The sequence below is a fragment of the Ranitomeya variabilis genome, chromosome 2 (assembly GCF_051348905.1).
Source record: "Ranitomeya variabilis isolate aRanVar5 chromosome 2, aRanVar5.hap1, whole genome shotgun sequence".
In the NCBI taxonomy this organism is placed as follows: domain Eukaryota; kingdom Metazoa; phylum Chordata; class Amphibia; order Anura; family Dendrobatidae; genus Ranitomeya; species Ranitomeya variabilis.
Window position 1 is genome coordinate 619226531 of NC_135233.1, and position 23635 is coordinate 619250165.

Here is a 23635-nt window from a genome sequence, read left to right on the forward strand (position 1 = left end):
TACCACTATTACCACTACAAGTACCACAAATACCACTATTACAAGTACTACAAATACCACTATTACAAGCACTACAAATACCACTATTACATGTACTACAAATAGCACTATTACAAGCACTACAAATACCACTATTACAAGTACTACAAATACCACTATTACAAGCACTACAAATACCACTATTACAAGTACTACAAATACCACTACAAGTACTACAAATACCACTATTACAAGTACTACAAATACCACTACAAGTACTACAAATACCACTATTACAAGTACTACAAATACCACTACTACAAGTACTACAAATACCACTATTACAAGTACTACAAATACCACTATTACAAGCACCACAAATACCACTATTACAAGTACTACAAATACCACTATTACAAGCACTACAAATACCACTATTACAAGTACTACAAATACCACTATTACAAGTACTACAAATACCACTATTACAAGCACTACAAATACCACTATTACAAGTACTACAAATACCACTACTACAAGTACTACAAATACCACTATTACAAGTACTACAAATACCACTATTACAAGTACCACTACAAGTACTACAAATACCACTATTACAAATACTACAAATACCACTACAAGTACTACAAATACCACTATTACCACTACAAGTACTACAAATACCACTACTACAAGTACTACAAATACCACTACTACAAGTAATACAAATACCACTATCACAAGTACTACAAATACCACTATTACAAGTACTACAAATACCACTACAAGTACTACAAATACCACTATTACAAGTACTACAAATACCACTATTACCACTACAAGTACTACAAATACCACTATTACCACTACAAGTACCACAAATACCACTATTACAAGTACTACAAATACCACTATTACAAGTACTACAAATACCACTACAAGTACCACAAATACCACTATTACAAGTACTACAAATACCACTATTACAAGTACTACAAATACCACTATTACAAGTACTACAAATACCACTATTACAAGTACTACAAATACCACTACTACAAGTACTACAAATACCACTACTACAAGTACTACAAATACCACTATTACAAGTACTACAAATACCACTATTACAAGTACTACAAATACCACTACAAGTACTACAAATACCGCTATTACAAGTACTACAAATACCACTATTACCACTACAAGTACTACAAATACCACTATTACCACTACAAGTACCACAAATACCACTATTACAAGTACCACAAATACCACTATTACAAGTACTACAAATACCACTACAAGTACCACAAATACCACTATTACAAGTACTACAAATACCACTATTACAAGTACTACAAATACCACTATTACAAGTACTACAAATACCACTATTACAAGTACTACAAATACCACTACAAGTACTACAAATACCACTATTACCACTACAAGTACTACAAATACCACTACAAGTACTACAAATACCACTACAAGTACTACAAATACCACTATTACAAGTACTACAAATACCACTACAAGTACCACAAATACCACTATTACAAGTACTACAAATACCACTATTACAAGTACTACAAATACCACTACAAGTACCACAAATACCACTATTACAAGTACTACAAATACCACTACAAGTACTACAAATACCACTATTACAAGTACTACAAATACCACTACTACAAGTACTACAAATACCACTATTACAAGTACTACAAATACCACTATTACAAGTACTACAAATACCACTATTACAAGTTCTACAAATACCACTATTACAAGTACTACAAATACCACTCCTACAAGTACTACAAATACCACTATTACAAGTACTACAAATACCACTACAAGTACTACAAATACCGCTATTACAAGTACTACAAATACCACTATTACCACTACAAGTACTACAAATACCACTATTACCACTACAAGTACCACAAATACCACTATTACAAGTACTACAAATACCACTATTACAAGTACTACAAATACCACTACAAGTACTACAAATACCACTATTACAAGTACTACAAATACCACTACTACAAGTACTACAAATACCACTATTACAAGTACTACAAATACCACTATTACAAGCACCACAAATACCACTATTACAAGTACTACAAATACCACTATTACAAGCACTACAAATACCACTATTACAAGTACTACAAATACCACTATTACAAGTACTACAAATACCACTATTACAAGCACTACAAATACCACTATTACAAGTACTACAAATACCACTACTACAAGTACTACAAATACCACTATTACAAGTACTACAAATACCACTATTACAAGTACTACAAATACCACTACAAGTACTACAAATACCACTATTACCACTACAAGTACTACAAATACCACTACTACAAGTACTACAAATACCACTACTACAAGTAATACAAATACCACTATCACAAGTACTACAAATACCACTATTACAAGTACTACAAATACCACTACAAGTACTACAAATACCACTATTACAAGTACTACAAATACCACTATTACCACTACAAGTACTACAAATACCACTATTACCACTACAAGTACCACAAATACCACTATTACAAGTACTACAAATACCACTATTACAAGTACTACAAATACCACTACAAGTACCACAAATACCACTATTACAAGTACTACAAATACCACTATTACAAGTACTACAAATACCACTATTACAAGTACTACAAATACCACTATTACAAGTACTACAAATACCACTACTACAAGTACTACAAATACCACTACTACAAGTACTACAAATACCACTATTACAAGTACTACAAATACCACTATTACAAGTACTACAAATACCACTACAAGTACTACAAATACCGCTATTACAAGTACTACAAATACCACTATTACCACTACAAGTACTACAAATACCACTATTACCACTACAAGTACCACAAATACCACTATTACAAGTACCACAAATACCACTATTACAAGTACTACAAATACCACTACAAGTACCACAAATACCACTATTACAAGTACTACAAATACCACTATTACAAGTACTACAAATACCACTATTACAAGTACTACAAATACCACTATTACAAGTACTACAAATACCACTACAAGTACTACAAATACCACTATTACCACTACAAGTACTACAAATACCACTACAAGTACTACAAATACCACTACAAGTACTACAAATACCACTATTACAAGTACTACAAATACCACTACAAGTACCACAAATACCACTATTACAAGTACTACAAATACCACTATTACAAGTACTACAAATACCACTACAAGTACCACAAATACCACTATTACAAGTACTACAAATACCACTACAAGTACTACAAATACCACTATTACAAGTACTACAAATACCACTACTACAAGTACTACAAATACCACTATTACAAGTACTACAAATACCACTATTACAAGTACTACAAATACCACTATTACAAGTTCTACAAATACCACTATTACAAGTACTACAAATACCACTCCTACAAGTACTACAAATACCACTATTACAAGTACTACAAATACCACTACAAGTACTACAAATACCGCTATTACAAGTACTACAAATACCACTATTACCACTACAAGTACTACAAATACCACTATTACCACTACAAGTACCACAAATACCACTATTACAAGTACTACAAATACCACTATTACAAGTACTACAAATACCACTACAAGTACCACAAATACCACTACTACAAGTACTACAAATACCACTATTACAAGTACTACAAATACCACTATTACAAGTACCACTACAAGTACTACAAATACCACTATTACAAGTACTACAAATACCACTACAAGTACTACAAATACCACTATTACCACTACAAGTACTACAAATACCACTACTACAAGTACTACAAATACCACTACTACAAGTAATACAAATACCACTATCACAAGTACTACAAATACCACTATTACAAGTACTACAAATACCACTACAAGTACTACAAATACCACTATTACAAGTACTACAAATACCACTATTACCACTACAAGTACTACAAATACCACTATTACCACTACAAGTACCACAAATACCACTATTACAAGTACTACAAATACCACTATTACAAGTACTACAAATACCACTACAAGTACCACAAATACCACTATTACAAGTACTACAAATACCACTATTACAAGTACTACAAATACCACTATTACAAGTACTACAAATACCACTATTACAAGTACTACAAATACCACTACAAGTACTACAAATACCACTATTACCACTACAAGTACTACAAATACCACTACAAGTACTACAAATACCACTACAAGTACTACAAATACCACTATTACAAGTACTACAAATACCACTACAAGTACCACAAATACCACTATTACAAGTACTACAAATACCACTATTACAAGTACTACAAATACCACTACAAGTACCACAAATACCACTATTACAAGTACTACAAATACCACTACAAGTACTACAAATACCACTCTTACAAGTACTACAAATACCACTACTACAAGTACTACAAATACCACTATTACAAGTACTACAAATACCACTATTACAAGTACTACAAATACCACTATTACAAGTTCTACAAATACCACTATTACAAGTACTACAAATACCACTCCTACAAGTACTACAAATACCACTATTACAAGTACTACAAATACCACTACAAGTACTACAAATACCGCTATTACAAGTACTACAAATACCACTATTACCACTACAAGTACTACAAATACCACTATTACCACTACAAGTACCACAAATACCACTATTACAAGTACTACAAATACCACTATTACAAGTACTACAAATACCACTACAAGTACCACAAATACCACTACTACAAGTACTACAAATACCACTATTACAAGTACTACAAATAGCACTACAAGTACTACAAATACCACTATTACAAGTACTACAAATTCCACTATTACCACTACAAGTACTACAAATACCACTATTACCACTACAAGTACCACAAATACCACTATTACAAGTACTACAAATACCACTACAAGAACCACAAATACCACTATTACAAGTACTACAAATACCACTATTACAAGTACTACAAATACCACTATTACAAGTACTACAAATACCACTATTACAAGTACTACAAATACCACTACTACAAGTACTACAAATACCACTACTACAAATACCACTATTACAAGTACTACAAATACCACTATTACAAGTACTACAAATACCACTACAAGTACTACAAATACCGCTATTACAAGTACTACAAATACCACTATTACCACTACAAGTACTACAAATACCACTATTACCACTACAAGTACCACAAATACCACTATTACAAGTACTACAAATACCACTACAAGTACCACAAATACCACTATTACAAGTACTACAAATACCACTATTACAAGTACTACAAATACCACTATTACAAGTACTACAAATACCACTATTACAAGTACTACAAATACCACTACAAGTACTACAAATACCACTATTACCACTACAAGTACTACAAATACCACTACAAGTACTACAAATACCACTACAAGTACTACAAATACCACTATTACAAGTACTACAAATACCACTACAAGTACCACAAATACCACTATTACAAGTACTACAAATACCACTATTACAAGTACCACAAATACCACTATTACAAGTACTACAAATACCACTACAAGTACCACAAATACCACTATTACAAGTACTACAAATACCACTATTACAAGTACTACAAATACCACTATTACAAGTACTACAAATACCACTATTACAAGTACTACAAATACCACTACTACAAGTACTACAAATACCACTACTACAAGTACTACAAATACCACTACTACAAGTACTACAAATACCACTATTACAAGTACTACAAATACCACTATTACAAGTACTACAAATACCACTATTACAAGTACTACAAATACCACTATTACAAGTACTACAAATACCACTACAAGTACTACAAATACCGCTATTACAAGTACTACAAATACCACTATTACCACTACAAGTACTACAAATACCACTATTACCACTACAAGTACCACAAATACCACTATTAGAAGTACCACAAATACCACTATTACAAGTACTACAAGTACCACAAATACCACTATTACAAGTACTACAAATACCACTATTACAAGTACTACAAATACCACTATTACAAGTACTACAAATACCACTATTACAAGTACTACAAATACCACTATTACCACTACAAGTACTACAAATACCACTACAAGTACTACAAATACCACTACAAGTACTACAAATACCACTATTACAAGTACTACAAATACCACTACAAGTACCACAAATACCACTATTACAAGTACTACAAATACCACTATTACAAGTACTACAAATACCACTACAAGTACCACAAATACCACTATTACAAGTACTACAAATACCACTACAAGTACTACAAATACCACTATTACAAGTACTACAAATACCACTACTACAAGTACTACAAATACCACTATTACAAGTACTACAAATAGCACTATTACAAGTACTACAAATACCACTATTACAAGTTCTACAAATACCACTATTACAAGTACTACAAATACCACTATTACAAGTACTACAAATACCACTATTACAAGTACTACAAATACCACTACAAGTACTACAAATACCGCTATTACAAGTACTACAAATACCACTATTACCACTACAAGTACTACAAATACCACTATTACAAGTACTACAAATACCACTATTACAAGTACTACAAATACCACTATTACAAGTACTACAAATACCACTACAAGTACTACAAATACCGCTATTACAAGTACTACAAATACCACTATTACCACTACAAGTACTACAAATACCACTATTACCACTACAAGTACCACAAATACCACTATTACAAGTACTACAAATACCACTATTACAAGTACTACAAATACCACTACAAGTACCACAAATACCACTACTACAAGTACTACAAATACCACTATTACAAGTACTACAAATACCACTACAAGTACTACAAATACCACTATTACAAGTACTACAAATACCACTATTACCACTACAAGTACTACAAATACCACTATTACCACTACAAGTACCACAAATACCACTATTACAAGTACTACAAATACCACTATTACAAGTACTACAAATACCACTACAAGTACCACAAATACCACTATTACAAGTACTACAAATACCACTATTACAAGTACTACAAATACCACTATTACAAGTACTACAAATACCACTATTACAAGTACCACAAATACCACTATTACAAGTACCACAAATACCACTATTACAAGTACTACAAATACCACTATTACAAGTACTACAAATACCACTATTACAAGTACTACAAATACCACTACAAGTACTACAAATACCACTATTACAAGTACTACAAATACCACTATTACCACTACAAGTACTACAAATACCACTATTACCACTACAAGTACCACAAATACCACTATTACAAGTACTACAAATACCACTACAAGTACCACAAATACCACTATTACAAGTACTACAAATACCACTATTACAAGTACTACAAATACCACTATTACAAGTACTACAAATACCACTATTACAAGTACGACAAATACCACTACTACAAGTACTACAAATACCACTACTACAAGTACTACAAATACCACTATTACAAGTACTACAAATACCACTATTACAAGTACTACAAATACCACTACAAGTACTACAAATACCGCTATTACAAGTACTACAAATACCACTATTACCACTACAAGTACTACAAATACCACTATTACCACTACAAGTACCACAAATACCACTATTACAAGTACCACAAATACCACTATTACAAGTACTACAAATACCACTACAAGTACCACAAATACCACTATTACAAGTACTACAAATACCACTATTACAAGTACTACAAATACCACTATTACAAGTACTACAAATACCACTATTACAAGTACTACAAATACCACTACAAGTACTACAAATACCACTATTACCACTACAAGTACTACAAATACCACTACAAGTACTACAAATACCACTACAAGTACTACAAATACCACTATTACAAGTACTACAAATACCACTACAAGTACCACAAATACCACTATTACAAGTACTACAAATACCACTATTACAAGTACCACAAATACCACTATTACAAGTACTACAAATACCACTACAAGTACCACAAATACCACTATTACAAGTACTACAAATACCACTATTACAAGTACTACAAATACCACTATTACAAGTACTACAAATACCACTATTACAAGTACTACAAATACCACTACTACAAGTACTACAAATACCACGACTACAAGTACTACAAATACCACTATTACAAGTACTACAAATACCACTATTACAAGTACTACAAATACCACTACAAGTACTACAAATACCGCTATTACAAGTACTACAAATACCACTATTACCACTAAAAGTACTACAAATACCACTATTACCACTACAAGTACCACAAATACCACTATTACAAGTACCACAAATACCACTATTACAAGTACTACAAATACCACTACAAGTACCACAAATACCACTATTACAAGTACTACAAATACCACTATTACAAGTACTACAAATACCACTATTACAAGTACTACAAATACCACTACAAGTACTACAAATACCACTATTACCACTACAAGTACTACAAATACCACTACAAGTACTACAAATACCACTACAAGTACTACAAATACCACTATTACAAGTACTACAAATACCACTACAAGTACCACAAATACCACTATTACAAGTACTACAAATACCACTATTACAAGTACTACAAATACCACTACAAGTACCACAAATACCACTATTACAAGTACTACAAATACCACTACAAGTACTACAAATACCACTATTACAAGTACTACAAATACCACTACTACAAGTACTACAAATACCACTATTACAAGTACTACAAATACCACTATTACAAGTACTACAAATACCACTATTACAAGTTCTACAAATACCACTATTACAAGTACTACAAATACCACTCCTACAAGTACTACAAATACCACTATTACAAGTACTACAAATACCACTATTACAAGTACTACAAATACCACTACAAGTACTACAAATACCGCTATTACAAGTACTACAAATACCACTATTACCACTACAAGTACTACAAATACCACTATTACCACTACAAGTACCACAAATACCACTATTACAAGTACTACAAATACCACTATTACAAGTACTACAAATACCACTACAAGTACCACAAATACCACTACTACAAGTACTACAAATACCACTATTACAAGTACTACAAATACCACTACAAGTACTACAAATACCACTATTACAAGTACTACAAATACCACTATTACCACTACAAGTACTACAAATACCACTATTACCACTACAAGTACCACAAATACCACTATTACAAGTACTACAAATACCACTATTACAAGTACTACAAATACCACTACAAGTACCACAAATACCACTATTACAAGTACTACAAATACCACTATTACAAGTACTACAAATACCACTATTACAAGTACTACAAATACCACTATTACAAGTACCACAAATACCACTATTACAAGTACCACAAATACCACTATTACAAGTACTACAAATACCACTACAAGTACTACAAATACCACTATTACAAGTACTACAAATACCACTACTACAAGTACTACAAATACCACTATTACAAGTACTACAAATACCACTATTACAAGTACTACAAATACCACTATTACAAGTTCTACAAATACCACTATTACAAGTACTACAAATACCACTCCTACAAGTACTACAAATACCACTATTACAAGTACTACAAATACCACTATTACAAGTACTACAAATACCACTACAAGTACTACAAATACAGCTATTACAAGTACTACAAATACCACTATTACCACTACAAGTACTACAAATACCACTATTACCACTACAAGTACCACAAATACCACTATTACAAGTACTACAAATACCACTATTACAAGTACTACAAATACCACTACAAGTACCACAAATACCACTACTACAAGTACTACAAATACCACTATTACAAGTACTACAAATACCACTACAAGTACTACAAATACCACTATTACAAGTACTACAAATACCACTATTACCACTACAAGTACTACAAATACCACTATTACCACTACAAGTACCACAAATACCACTATTACAAGTACTACAAATACCACTACAAGTACCACAAATACCACTATTACAAGTACTACAAATACCACTATTACAAGTACTACAAATACCACTATTTCAAGTACTACAAATACCACTATTACAAGTACTACAAATACCACTACTACAAGTACTACAAATACCACTACTACAAGTACTACAAATACCACTATTACAAGTACTACAAATACCACTATTACAAGTACTACAAATACCACTACAAGTACTACAAATACCGCTATTACAAGTACTACAAATACCACTATTACCACTACAAGTACTACAAATACCACTATTACCACTACAAGTACCACAAATACCACTATTACAAGTACCACAAATACCACTATTACAAGTACTACAAATACCACTACAAGTACCACAAATACCACTATTACAAGTACTACAAATACCACTATTACAAGTACTACAAATACCACTATTACAAGTACTACAAATACCACTATTACAAGTACTACAAATACCACTACAAGTACTACAAATACCACTATTACCACTACAAGTACTACAAATACCACTACAAGTACTACAAATACCACTACAAGTACTACAAATACCACTATTACAAGTACTACAAATACCACTACAAGTACCACAAATACCACTATTACAAGTACTACAAATACCACTATTAGAAGTACCACAAATACCACTGTTACAAGTACTACAAATACCACTACAAGTACCACAAATACCACTATTACAAGTACTACAAATACCACTATTACAAGTACTACAAATACCACTATTACAAGTACTACAAATACCACTATTACAAGTACTACAAATACCACTACTACAAGTACTACAAATACCGCTATTACAAGTACTACAAATACCACTATTACCACTACAAGTACTACAAATACCACTATTACCACTACAAGTACCACAAATACCACTATTACAAGTACTACAAATACCACTATTACAAGCACTACAAATACCACTACAAGTACCACAAATACCACTATTACAAGTACTACAAATACCACTATTACAAGTACTACAAATACCACTACAAGTACTACAAATACCACTATTACAAGTACTACAAATACCACTACAAGTACCACAAATACCACTATTACAAGTACTACAAATACCACTATTACAAGTACCACAAATACCACTATTACAAGTACTACAAATACCACTACAAGTACCACAAATACCACTATTACAAGTACTACAAATACCACTATTACAAGTACTACAAATACCACTATTACAAGTACTACAAATACCACTATTACAAGTACTACAAATACCACTACTACAAGTACTACAAATACCACTACTACAAGTACTACAAATACCACTATTACAAGTACTACAAATACCACTATTACAAGTACTACAAATACCACTACAAGTACTACAAATACCGCTATTACAAGTACTACAAATACCACTATTACCACTACAAGTACTACAAATACCACTATTACCACTACAAGTACCACAAATACCACTATTACAAGTACCACAAATACCACTATTACAAGTACTACAAATACCACTACAAGTACCACAAATACCACTATTACAAGTACTACAAATACCACTATTACAAGTACTACAAATACCACTATTACAAGTACTACAAATACCACTATTACAAGTACTACAAATACCACTACAAGTACTACAAATACCACTATTACCACTACAAGTACTACAAATACCACTATTACCACTACAAGTACCACAAATACCACTATTACAAGTACCACAAATACCACTATTACAAGTACTACAAATACCACTACAAGTACCACAAATACCACTATTACAAGTACTACAAATACCACTATTACAAGTACTACAAATACCACTATTACAAGTACTACAAATACCACTATTACAAGTACTACAAATACCACTACTACAAGTACTACAAATACCGCTATTACAAGTACTACAAATACCACTATTACCACTACAAGTACTACAAATACCACTATTACCACTTCAAGTACCACAAATACCACTATTACAAGTACTACAAATACCACTATTACAAGCACTACAAATACCACTACAAGTACCACAAATACCACTATTACAAGTACTACAAATACCACTATTACAAGTACTACAAATACCACTACAAGTACTACAAATACCACTATTACAAGTACTACAAATACCACTACAAGTACCACAAATACCACTATTACAAGTACTACAAATACCACTATTACAAGTACCACAAATACCACTATTACAAGTACTACAAATACCACTACAAGTACCACAAATACCACTATTACAAGTACTACAAATACCACTATTACAAGTACTACAAATACCACTATTACAAGTACTACAAATACCACTATTACAAGTACTACAAATACCACTATTACAAGTACTACAAATACCACTACAAGTACCACAAATACCACTATTACAAGTACTACAAATACCACTATTACAAGTACTACAAATACCACTACAAGTACCACAAATACCACTATTACAAGTACTACAAATACCACTACAAGTACTACAAATACCACTCTTACAAGTACTACAAATACCACTACTACAAGTACTACAAATACCACTATTACAAGTACTACAAATACCACTATTACAAGTACTACAAATACCACTATTACAAGTTCTACAAATACCACTATTACAAGTACTACAAATACCACTCCTACAAGTACTACAAATACCACTATTACAAGTACTACAAATACCACTACAAGTACTACAAATACCGCTATTACAAGTACTACAAATACCACTATTACCACTACAAGTACTACAAATACCACTATTACCACTACAAGTACCACAAATACCACTATTACAAGTACTACAAATACCACTATTACAAGTACTACAAATACCACTACAAGTACCACAAATACCACTACTACAAGTACTACAAATACCACTATTACAAGTACTACAAATACCACTACAAGTACTACAAATACCACTATTACAAGTACTACAAATTCCACTATTACCACTACAAGTACTACAAATACCACTATTACCACTACAAGTACCACAAATACCACTATTACAAGTACTACAAATACCACTACAAGAACCACAAATACCACTATTACAAGTACTACAAATACCACTATTACAAGTACTACAAATACCACTATTACAAGTACTACAAATACCACTATTACAAGTACTACAAATACCACTACTACAAGTACTACAAATACCACTACTACAAATACCACTATTACAAGTACTACAAATACCACTATTACAAGTACTACAAATACCACTACAAGTACTACAAATACCGCTATTACAAGTACTACAAATACCACTATTACCACTACAAGTACTACAAATACCACTATTACCACTACAAGTACCACAAATACCACTATTACAAGTACTACAAATACCACTACAAGTACCACAAATACCACTATTACAAGTACTACAAATACCACTATTACAAGTACTACAAATACCACTATTACAAGTACTACAAATACCACTATTACAAGTACTACAAATACCACTACAAGTACTACAAATACCACTATTACCACTACAAGTACTACAAATACCACTACAAGTACTACAAATACCACTACAAGTACTACAAATACCACTATTACAAGTACTACAAATACCACTACAAGTACCACAAATACCACTATTACAAGTACTACAAATACCACTATTACAAGTACCACAAATACCACTATTACAAGTACTACAAATACCACTACAAGTACCACAAATACCACTATTACAAGTACTACAAATACCACTATTACAAGTACTACAAATACCACTATTACAAGTACTACAAATACCACTATTACAAGTACTACAAATACCACTACTACAAGTACTACAAATACCACTACTACAAGTACTACAAATACCACTACTACAAGTACTACAAATACCACTATTACAAGTACTACAAATACCACTATTACAAGTACTACAAATACCACTATTACAAGTACTACAAATACCACTATTACAAGTACTACAAATACCACTACAAGTACTACAAATACCGCTATTACAAGTACTACAAATACCACTATTACCACTACAAGTACTACAAATACCACTATTACCACTACAAGTACCACAAATACCACTATTAGAAGTACCACAAATACCACTATTACAAGTACTACAAATACCACTACAAGTACCACAAATACCACTATTACAAGTACTACAAATACCACTATTACAAGTACTACAAATACCACTATTACAAGTACTACAAATACCACTATTACAAGTACTACAAATACCACTATTACCACTACAAGTACTACAAATACCACTACAAGTACTACAAATACCACTACAAGTACTACAAATACCACTATTACAAGTACTACAAATACCACTACAAGTACCACAAATACCACTATTACAAGTACTACAAATACCACTATTACAAGTACTACAAATACCACTACAAGTACCACAAATACCACTATTACAAGTACTACAAATACCACTACAAGTACTACAAATACCACTATTACAAGTACTACAAATACCACTACTACAAGTACTACAAATACCACTATTACAAGTACTACAAATAGCACTATTACAAGTACTACAAATACCACTATTACAAGTTCTACAAATACCACTATTACAAGTACTACAAATACCACTATTACAAGTACTACAAATACCACTATTACAAGTACTACAAATACCACTACAAGTACTACAAATACCGCTATTACAAGTACTACAAATACCACTATTACCACTACAAGTACTACAAATACCACTATTACAAGTACTACAAATACCACTATTACAAGTACTACAAATACCACTATTACAAGTACTACAAATACCACTACAAGTACTACAAATACCGCTATTACAAGTACTACAAATACCACTATTACCACTACAAGTACTACAAATACCACTATTACCACTACAAGTACCACAAATACCACTATTACAAGTACTACAAATACCACTATTACAAGTACTACAAATACCACTACAAGTACCACAAATACCACTACTACAAGTACTACAAATACCACTATTACAAGTACTACAAATACCACTACAAGTACTACAAATACCACTATTACAAGTACTACAAATACCACTATTACCACTACAAGTACTACAAATACCACTATTACCACTACAAGTACCACAAATACCACTATTACAAGTACTACAAATACCACTATTACAAGTACTACAAATACCACTACAAGTACCACAAATACCACTATTACAAGTACTACAAATACCACTATTACAAGTACTACAAATACCACTATTACAAGTACTACAAATACCACTATTACAAGTACCACAAATACCACTATTACAAGTACCACAAATACCACTATTACAAGTACTACAAATACCACTATTACAAGTACTACAAATACCACTATTACAAGTACTACAAATACCACTACAAGTACTACAAATACCACTATTACAAGTACTACAAATACCACTATTACCACTACAAGTACTACAAATACCACTATTACCACTACAAGTACCACAAATACCACTATTACAAGTACTACAAATACCACTACAAGTACCACAAATACCACTATTACAAGTACTACAAATACCACTATTACAAGTACTACAAATACCACTATTACAAGTACTACAAATACCACTATTACAAGTACGACAAATACCACTACTACAAGTACTACAAATACCACTACTACAAGTACTACAAATACCACTATTACAAGTACTACAAATACCACTATTACAAGTACTACAAATACCACTACAAGTACTACAAATACCGCTATTACAAGTACTACAAATACCACTATTACCACTACAAGTACTACAAATACCACTATTACCACTACAAGTACCACAAATACCACTATTACAAGTACCACAAATACCACTATTACAAGTACTACAAATACCACTACAAGTACCACAAATACCACTATTACAAGTACTACAAATACCACTATTACAAGTACTACAAATACCACTATTACAAGTACTACAAATACCACTATTACAAGTACTACAAATACCACTACAAGTACTACAAATACCACTATTACCACTACAAGTACTACAAATACCACTACAAGTACTACAAATACCACTACAAGTACTACAAATACCACTATTACAAGTACTACAAATACCACTACAAGTACCACAAATACCACTATTACAAGTACTACAAATACCACTATTACAAGTACCACAAATACCACTATTACAAGTACTACAAATACCACTACAAGTACCACAAATACCACTATTACAAGTACTACAAATACCACTATTACAAGTACTACAAATACCACTATTACAAGTACTACAAATACCACTATTACAAGTACTACAAATACCACTACTACAAGTACTACAAATACCACGACTACAAGTACTACAAATACCACTATTACAAGTACTACAAATACCACTATTACAAGTACTACAAATACCACTACAAGTACTACAAATACCGCTATTACAAGTACTACAAATACCACTATTACCACTAAAAGTACTACAAATACCACTATTACCACTACAAGTACCACAAATACCACTATTACAAGTACCACAAATACCACTATTACAAGTACTACAAATACCACTACAAGTACCACAAATACCACTATTACAAGTACTACAAATACCACTATTACAAGTACTACAAATACCACTATTACAAGTACTACAAATACCACTATTACAAGTACTACAAATACCACTACAAGTACTACAAATACCACTATTACCACTACAAGTACTACAAATACCACTACAAGTACTACAAATACCACTACAAGTACTACAAATACCACTATTACAAGTACTACAAATACCACTACAAGTACCACAAATACCACTATTACAAGTACTACAAATACCACTATTACAAGTACTACAAATACCACTACAAGTACCACAAATACCACTATTACAAGTACTACAAATACCACTACAAGTACTACAAATACCACTATTACAAGTACTACAAATACCACTACTACAAGTACTACAAATACCACTATTACAAGTACTACAAATACCACTATTACAAGTACTACAAATACCACTATTACAAGTTCTACAAATACCACTATTACAAGTACTACAAATACCACTCCTACAAGTACTACAAATACCACTATTACAAGTACTACAAATACCACTATTACAAGTACTACAAATACCACTACAAGTACTACAAATACCGCTATTACAAGTACTACAAATACCACTATTACCACTACAAGTACTACAAATACCACTATTACCACTACAAGTACCACAAATACCACTATTACAAGTACTACAAATACCACTATTACAAGTACTACAAATACCACTACAAGTACCACAAATACCACTACTACAAGTACTACAAATACCACTATTACAAGTACTACAAATACCACTACAAGTACTACAAATACCACTATTACAAGTACTACAAATACCACTATTACCACTACAAGTACTACAAATACCACTATTACCACTACAAGTACCACAAATACCACTATTACAAGTACTACAAATACCACTATTACAAGTACTACAAATACCACTACAAGTACCACAAATACCACTATTACAAGTACTACAAATACCACTATTACAAGTACTACAAATACCACTATTACAAGTACCACAAATACCACTATTACAAGTACCACAAATACCACTATTACAAGTACTACAAATACCACTACAAGTACTACAAATACCACTATTACAAGTACTACAAATACCACTACTACAAGTACTACAAATACCACTATTACAAGTACTACAAATACCACTATTACAAGTACTACAAATACCACTATTACAAGTTCTACAAATACCACTATTACAAGTACTACAAATACCACTCCTACAAGTACTACAAATACCACTATTACAAGTACTACAAATACCACTATTACAAGTACTACAAATACCACTACAAGTACTACAAATACAGCTATTACAAGTACTACAAATACCACTATTACCACTACAAGTACTACAAATACCACTATTACCACTACAAGTACCACAAATACCACTATTACAAGTACTACAAATACCACTATTACAAGTACTACAAATACCACTACAAGTACCACAAATACCACTACTACAAGTACTACAAATACCACTATTACAAGTACTACAAATACCACTACAAGTACTACAAATACCACTATTACAAGTACTACAAATACCACTATTACCACTACAAGTACTACAAATACCACTATTACCACTACAAGTACCACAAATACCACTATTACAAGTACTACAAATACCACTACAAGTACCACAAATACCACTATTACAAGTACTACAAATACCACTATTACAAGTACTACAAATACCACTATTTCAAGTACTACAAATACCACTATTACAAGTACTACAAATACCACTACTACAAGTACTACAAATACCACTACTACAAGTACTACAAATACCACTATTACAAGTACTACAAATACCACTATTACAAGTACTACAAATACCACTACAAGTACTACAAATACCGCTATTACAAGTACTACAAATACCACTATTACCACTACAAGTACTACAAATACCACTATTACCACTACAAGTACCACAAATACCACTATTACAAGTACCACAAATACCACTATTACAAGTACTACAAATACCACTACAAGTACCACAAATACCACTATTACAAGTACTACAAATACCACTATTACAAGTACTACAAATACCACTATTACAAGTACTACAAATACCACTATTACAAGTACTACAAATAGCACTACAAGTACTACAAATACCACTATTACCACTACAAGTACTACAAATACCACTACAAGTACTACAAATACCACTACAAGTACTACAAATACCACTATTACAAGTACTACAAATACCACTACAAGTACCACAAATACCACTATTACAAGTACTACAAATACCACTATTAGAAGTACCACAAATACCACTGTTACAAGTACTACAAATACCACTACAAGTACCACAAATACCACTATTACAAGTACTACAAATACCACTATTACAAGTACTACAAATACCACTATTACAAGTACTACAAATACCACTATTACAAGTACTACAAATACCACTACTACAAGTACTACAAATACCGCTATTACAAGTACTACAAATACCACTATTACCACTACAAGTACTACAAATACCACTATTACCACTACAAGTACCACAAATACCACTATTACAAGTACTACAAATACCACTATTACAAGCACTACAAATACCACTACAAGTACCACAAATACCACTATTACAAGTACTACAAATACCACTATTACAAGTACTACAAATACCACTACAAGTACTACAAATACCACTATTACAAGTACTACAAATACCACTACAAGTACCACAAATACCACTATTACAAGTACTACAAATACCACTATTACAAGTACCACAAATACCACTATTACAAGTACTACAAATACCACTACAAGTACCACAAATACCACTATTACAAGTACTACAAATACCACTATTACAAGTACTACAAATACCACTATTACAAGTACTACAAATACCACTATTACAAGTACTACAAATACCACTACTACAAGTACTACAAATACCACTACTACAAGTACTACAAATACCACTATTACAAGTACTACAAATACCACTATTACAAGTACTACAAATACCACTACAAGTACTACAAATACCGCTATTACAAGTACTACAAATACCACTATTACCACTACAAGTACTACAAATACCACTATTACCACTACAAGTACCACAAATACCACTATTACAAGTACCACAAATACCACTATTACAAGTACTACAAATACCACTACAAGTACCACAAATACCACTATTACAAGTACTACAAATACCACTATTACAAGTACTACAAATACCACTATTACAAGTACTACAAATACCACTATTACAAGTACTACAAATACCACTACAAGTACTACAAATACCACTATTACCACTACAAGTACTACAAATACCACTATTACCACTACAAGTACCACAAATACCACTATTACAAGTACCACAAATACCACTATTACAAGTACTACAAATACCACTACAAGTACCACAAATACCACTATTACAAGTACTACAAATACCACTATTACAAGTACTACAAATACCACTATTACAAGTACTACAAATACCACTATTACAAGTACTACAAATACCACTACTACAAGTACTACAAATACCGCTATTACAAGTACTACAAATACCACTATTACCACTACAAGTACTACAAATACCACTATTACCACTACAAGTACCACAAATACCACTATTACAAGTACTACAAATACCACTATTACAAGCACTACAAATACCACTACAAGTACCACAAATACCACTATTACAAGTACTACAAATACCACTATTACAAGTACTACAAATACCACTACAAGTACTACAAATACCACTATTACAAGTACTACAAATACCACTACAAGTACCACAAATACCACTATTACAAGTACTACAAATACCACTATTACAAGTACCACAAATACCACTATTACAAGTACTACAAATACCACTACAAGTACCACAAATACCACTATTACAAGTACTACAAATACCACTATTACAAGTACTACAAATACCACTATTACAAGTACTACAAATACCACTATTACAAGTACTACAAATACCACTACTACAAGTACTACAAATACCACTACTACAAGTACTAGAAATACCACTATTACAAGTACTACAAATACCACTATTACAAGTACTACAAATACCACTACAAGTACTACAAATACCGCTATTACAAGTACTACAAATACCACTATTACCACTACAAGTACTACAAATACCACTATTACCACTACAAGTACCACAAATACCACTATTACAAGTACCACAAATACCACTATTACAAGTACTACAAATACCACTACAAGTACCACAAATACCACTATTACAAGTACTACAAATACCACTATTACAAGTACTACAAATACCACTATTACAAGTACTACAAATACCACTATTACAAGTACTACAAATACCACTACAAGTACTACAAATACCACTATTACCACTACAAGTACTACAAATACCACTATTACCACTACAAGTACCACAAATACCACTATTACAAGTACCACAAATACCACTATTACAAGTACTACAAATACCACTACAAGTACCACAAATACCACTATTACAAGTACTACAAATACCACTATTACAAGTACTACAAATACCACTATTACAAGTACTACAAATACCACTATTACAAGTACTACAAATACCACTACAAGTACTACAAATACCACTATTACAAGTACCACAAATACCACTATTACAAGTACTACAAATACCACTATTACAAGTACTACAAATACCACTACAAGTACCACAAATACCACTATTACAAGTACTACAAATACCACTACAAGTACTACAAATACCACTATTACAAGTACTACAAATACCACTACTACAAGTACTACAAATACCGCTATTACAAGTACTACAAATACCACTACTACAAGTACTACAAATACCACTACTACAAGTACTACAAATACCACTACTACAAGTACTACAAATACCACTACTACAAGTACTACAAATACCACTACTACAAGTACTACAAATACCACTATTACAAGTACTACAAATACCACTACTACAAGTACTACAAATACCACTATCACTACTGCTCAAGTGTTCAGGGGGAGATAAGTGTCTGCAGCGCCTGTGGGGAGAAGAAGGAAAGAAACCGCAGAGGAAATAAAATGAAACAAACAAAAACCTGCTGTGGAAGGAGGTAACCTGTGAATTGTGGGGCCGGGAGCAGCAGCAGCTCAGCACTAATCACAGTTATCAGGAGATTCTACAGCAAGATCCACAATCCTTCATTCCCAAGAATCAGAACATTAAAGAAAGTTCATCTATATAAAGCTGTAACCACTTTATGGGATGAATTCTCTGCAAATCTGCACAGAAATAATAATAATAATATAAAACCAATCAATAAATGTTATTTTTATGGAGCTTTGCGGAATCTTTCTCCATCTCAGGGGAAGGTTATTGGGACAATCAGTAATTATCTGATCAATCGCTCCATCATTCTCCTCTGAGGGTCACGCTGCAGTTTTCATGGTTCTTTCTATTTGTTTCTTCCGGTATCTGATACATTCACCATCTCATTATCAGTTATTTTGTGTCAGTTTTTGGTTCTGTAATCAAAACAGAGAAAAAGAAGAAGAAGAAGAAGAAGAATCTCCTTACTGAGCTGCTGCAACCGGAGAGATTGTGCTGTTCTGTAGGCCACAGATATAAATGTGTAAGTGTAAGCCCCCCGGATCAGAGGCCGAACCCCCATATAAAAGGTGGTACAGGCTCCTGGTGGGAAATAATCACTTGTAACAGAGACAGATCGATGTCATTCTCTGAATCCAGACACCTGCTCAGGCCTCGTTCACACCGTCAGTATTCGGTCAGTGCCTTGCCAGTAATATCGCCCCTCACCAGTAACGCTGCCCTTCACCAGTAACGCTGACCCTCACCAGTAACGCTGACCCTCACCAGTAACGCTGACCCTCACTAGTAATATTGCACCTCACCAGTAACGCTGCCCCTCACCAGAAATATCACCCCCACCAGTAATGCTGCCCATCACCAGTAATATCGTGCCTCACCATAATGCTGCCCCTCACCGGTAATATCGCCCCTCACCAGTAATGCTGCCCCTCACCAGTAACGCTGCCCCTCACCAGTAATATTGCACCTGACCAGTAACGCTGCGCCTCACCAGTAATATCGCCCCTCACCAGTAATATTGCCCCTCGCCAGTAATACTGCCCCTCACTAGTAATATTGCACCTTACCAGTAACACTGCCCCTCACCAGTAATATCGCCCCTCACCAGTAATATCGCCCCTCACCAGTAATATCGCCCCTCACCAGTAATGCCGCGCTTCACCAGTAATGCTGCCCCTCGCCAGTAATATCGCCCCTCACCAGTATTATTTCCCCTCACCAGTAACACTGCCCCTCACCAGTAATATCGCCCCTCGCAGGTACGGACTGGGGCCAAAATTCAGCCCTGGCATTAGAAATCACAGAGGCCCATGTTTTCCCCGTCCCCATGAACCAGATGGGAGATATTATTTACTAATATTACTCTGGATGGAGGAAAGGAAGATTTTCTACAAAGCCAATATTTCTAATGTTACCCATGGCCTGCTGGGGTAAGTGACGGAGTCAGCAACTTTGTGCTTCGTCACAACTCTTAACAGTATGAGTGTCTTGAGAACACCAATT

General features: G+C 32.9%; 1 protein-coding gene across 1 annotated transcript in view; it reads left to right on the top strand.

Annotated features, from left to right (window-relative positions):
* Nucleotides 1–23635, top strand: part of KIAA0513 (KIAA0513 ortholog) — a 485188-nt gene that overhangs the window by 67364 nt on the left and 394189 nt on the right. The window lies entirely within an intron of this gene.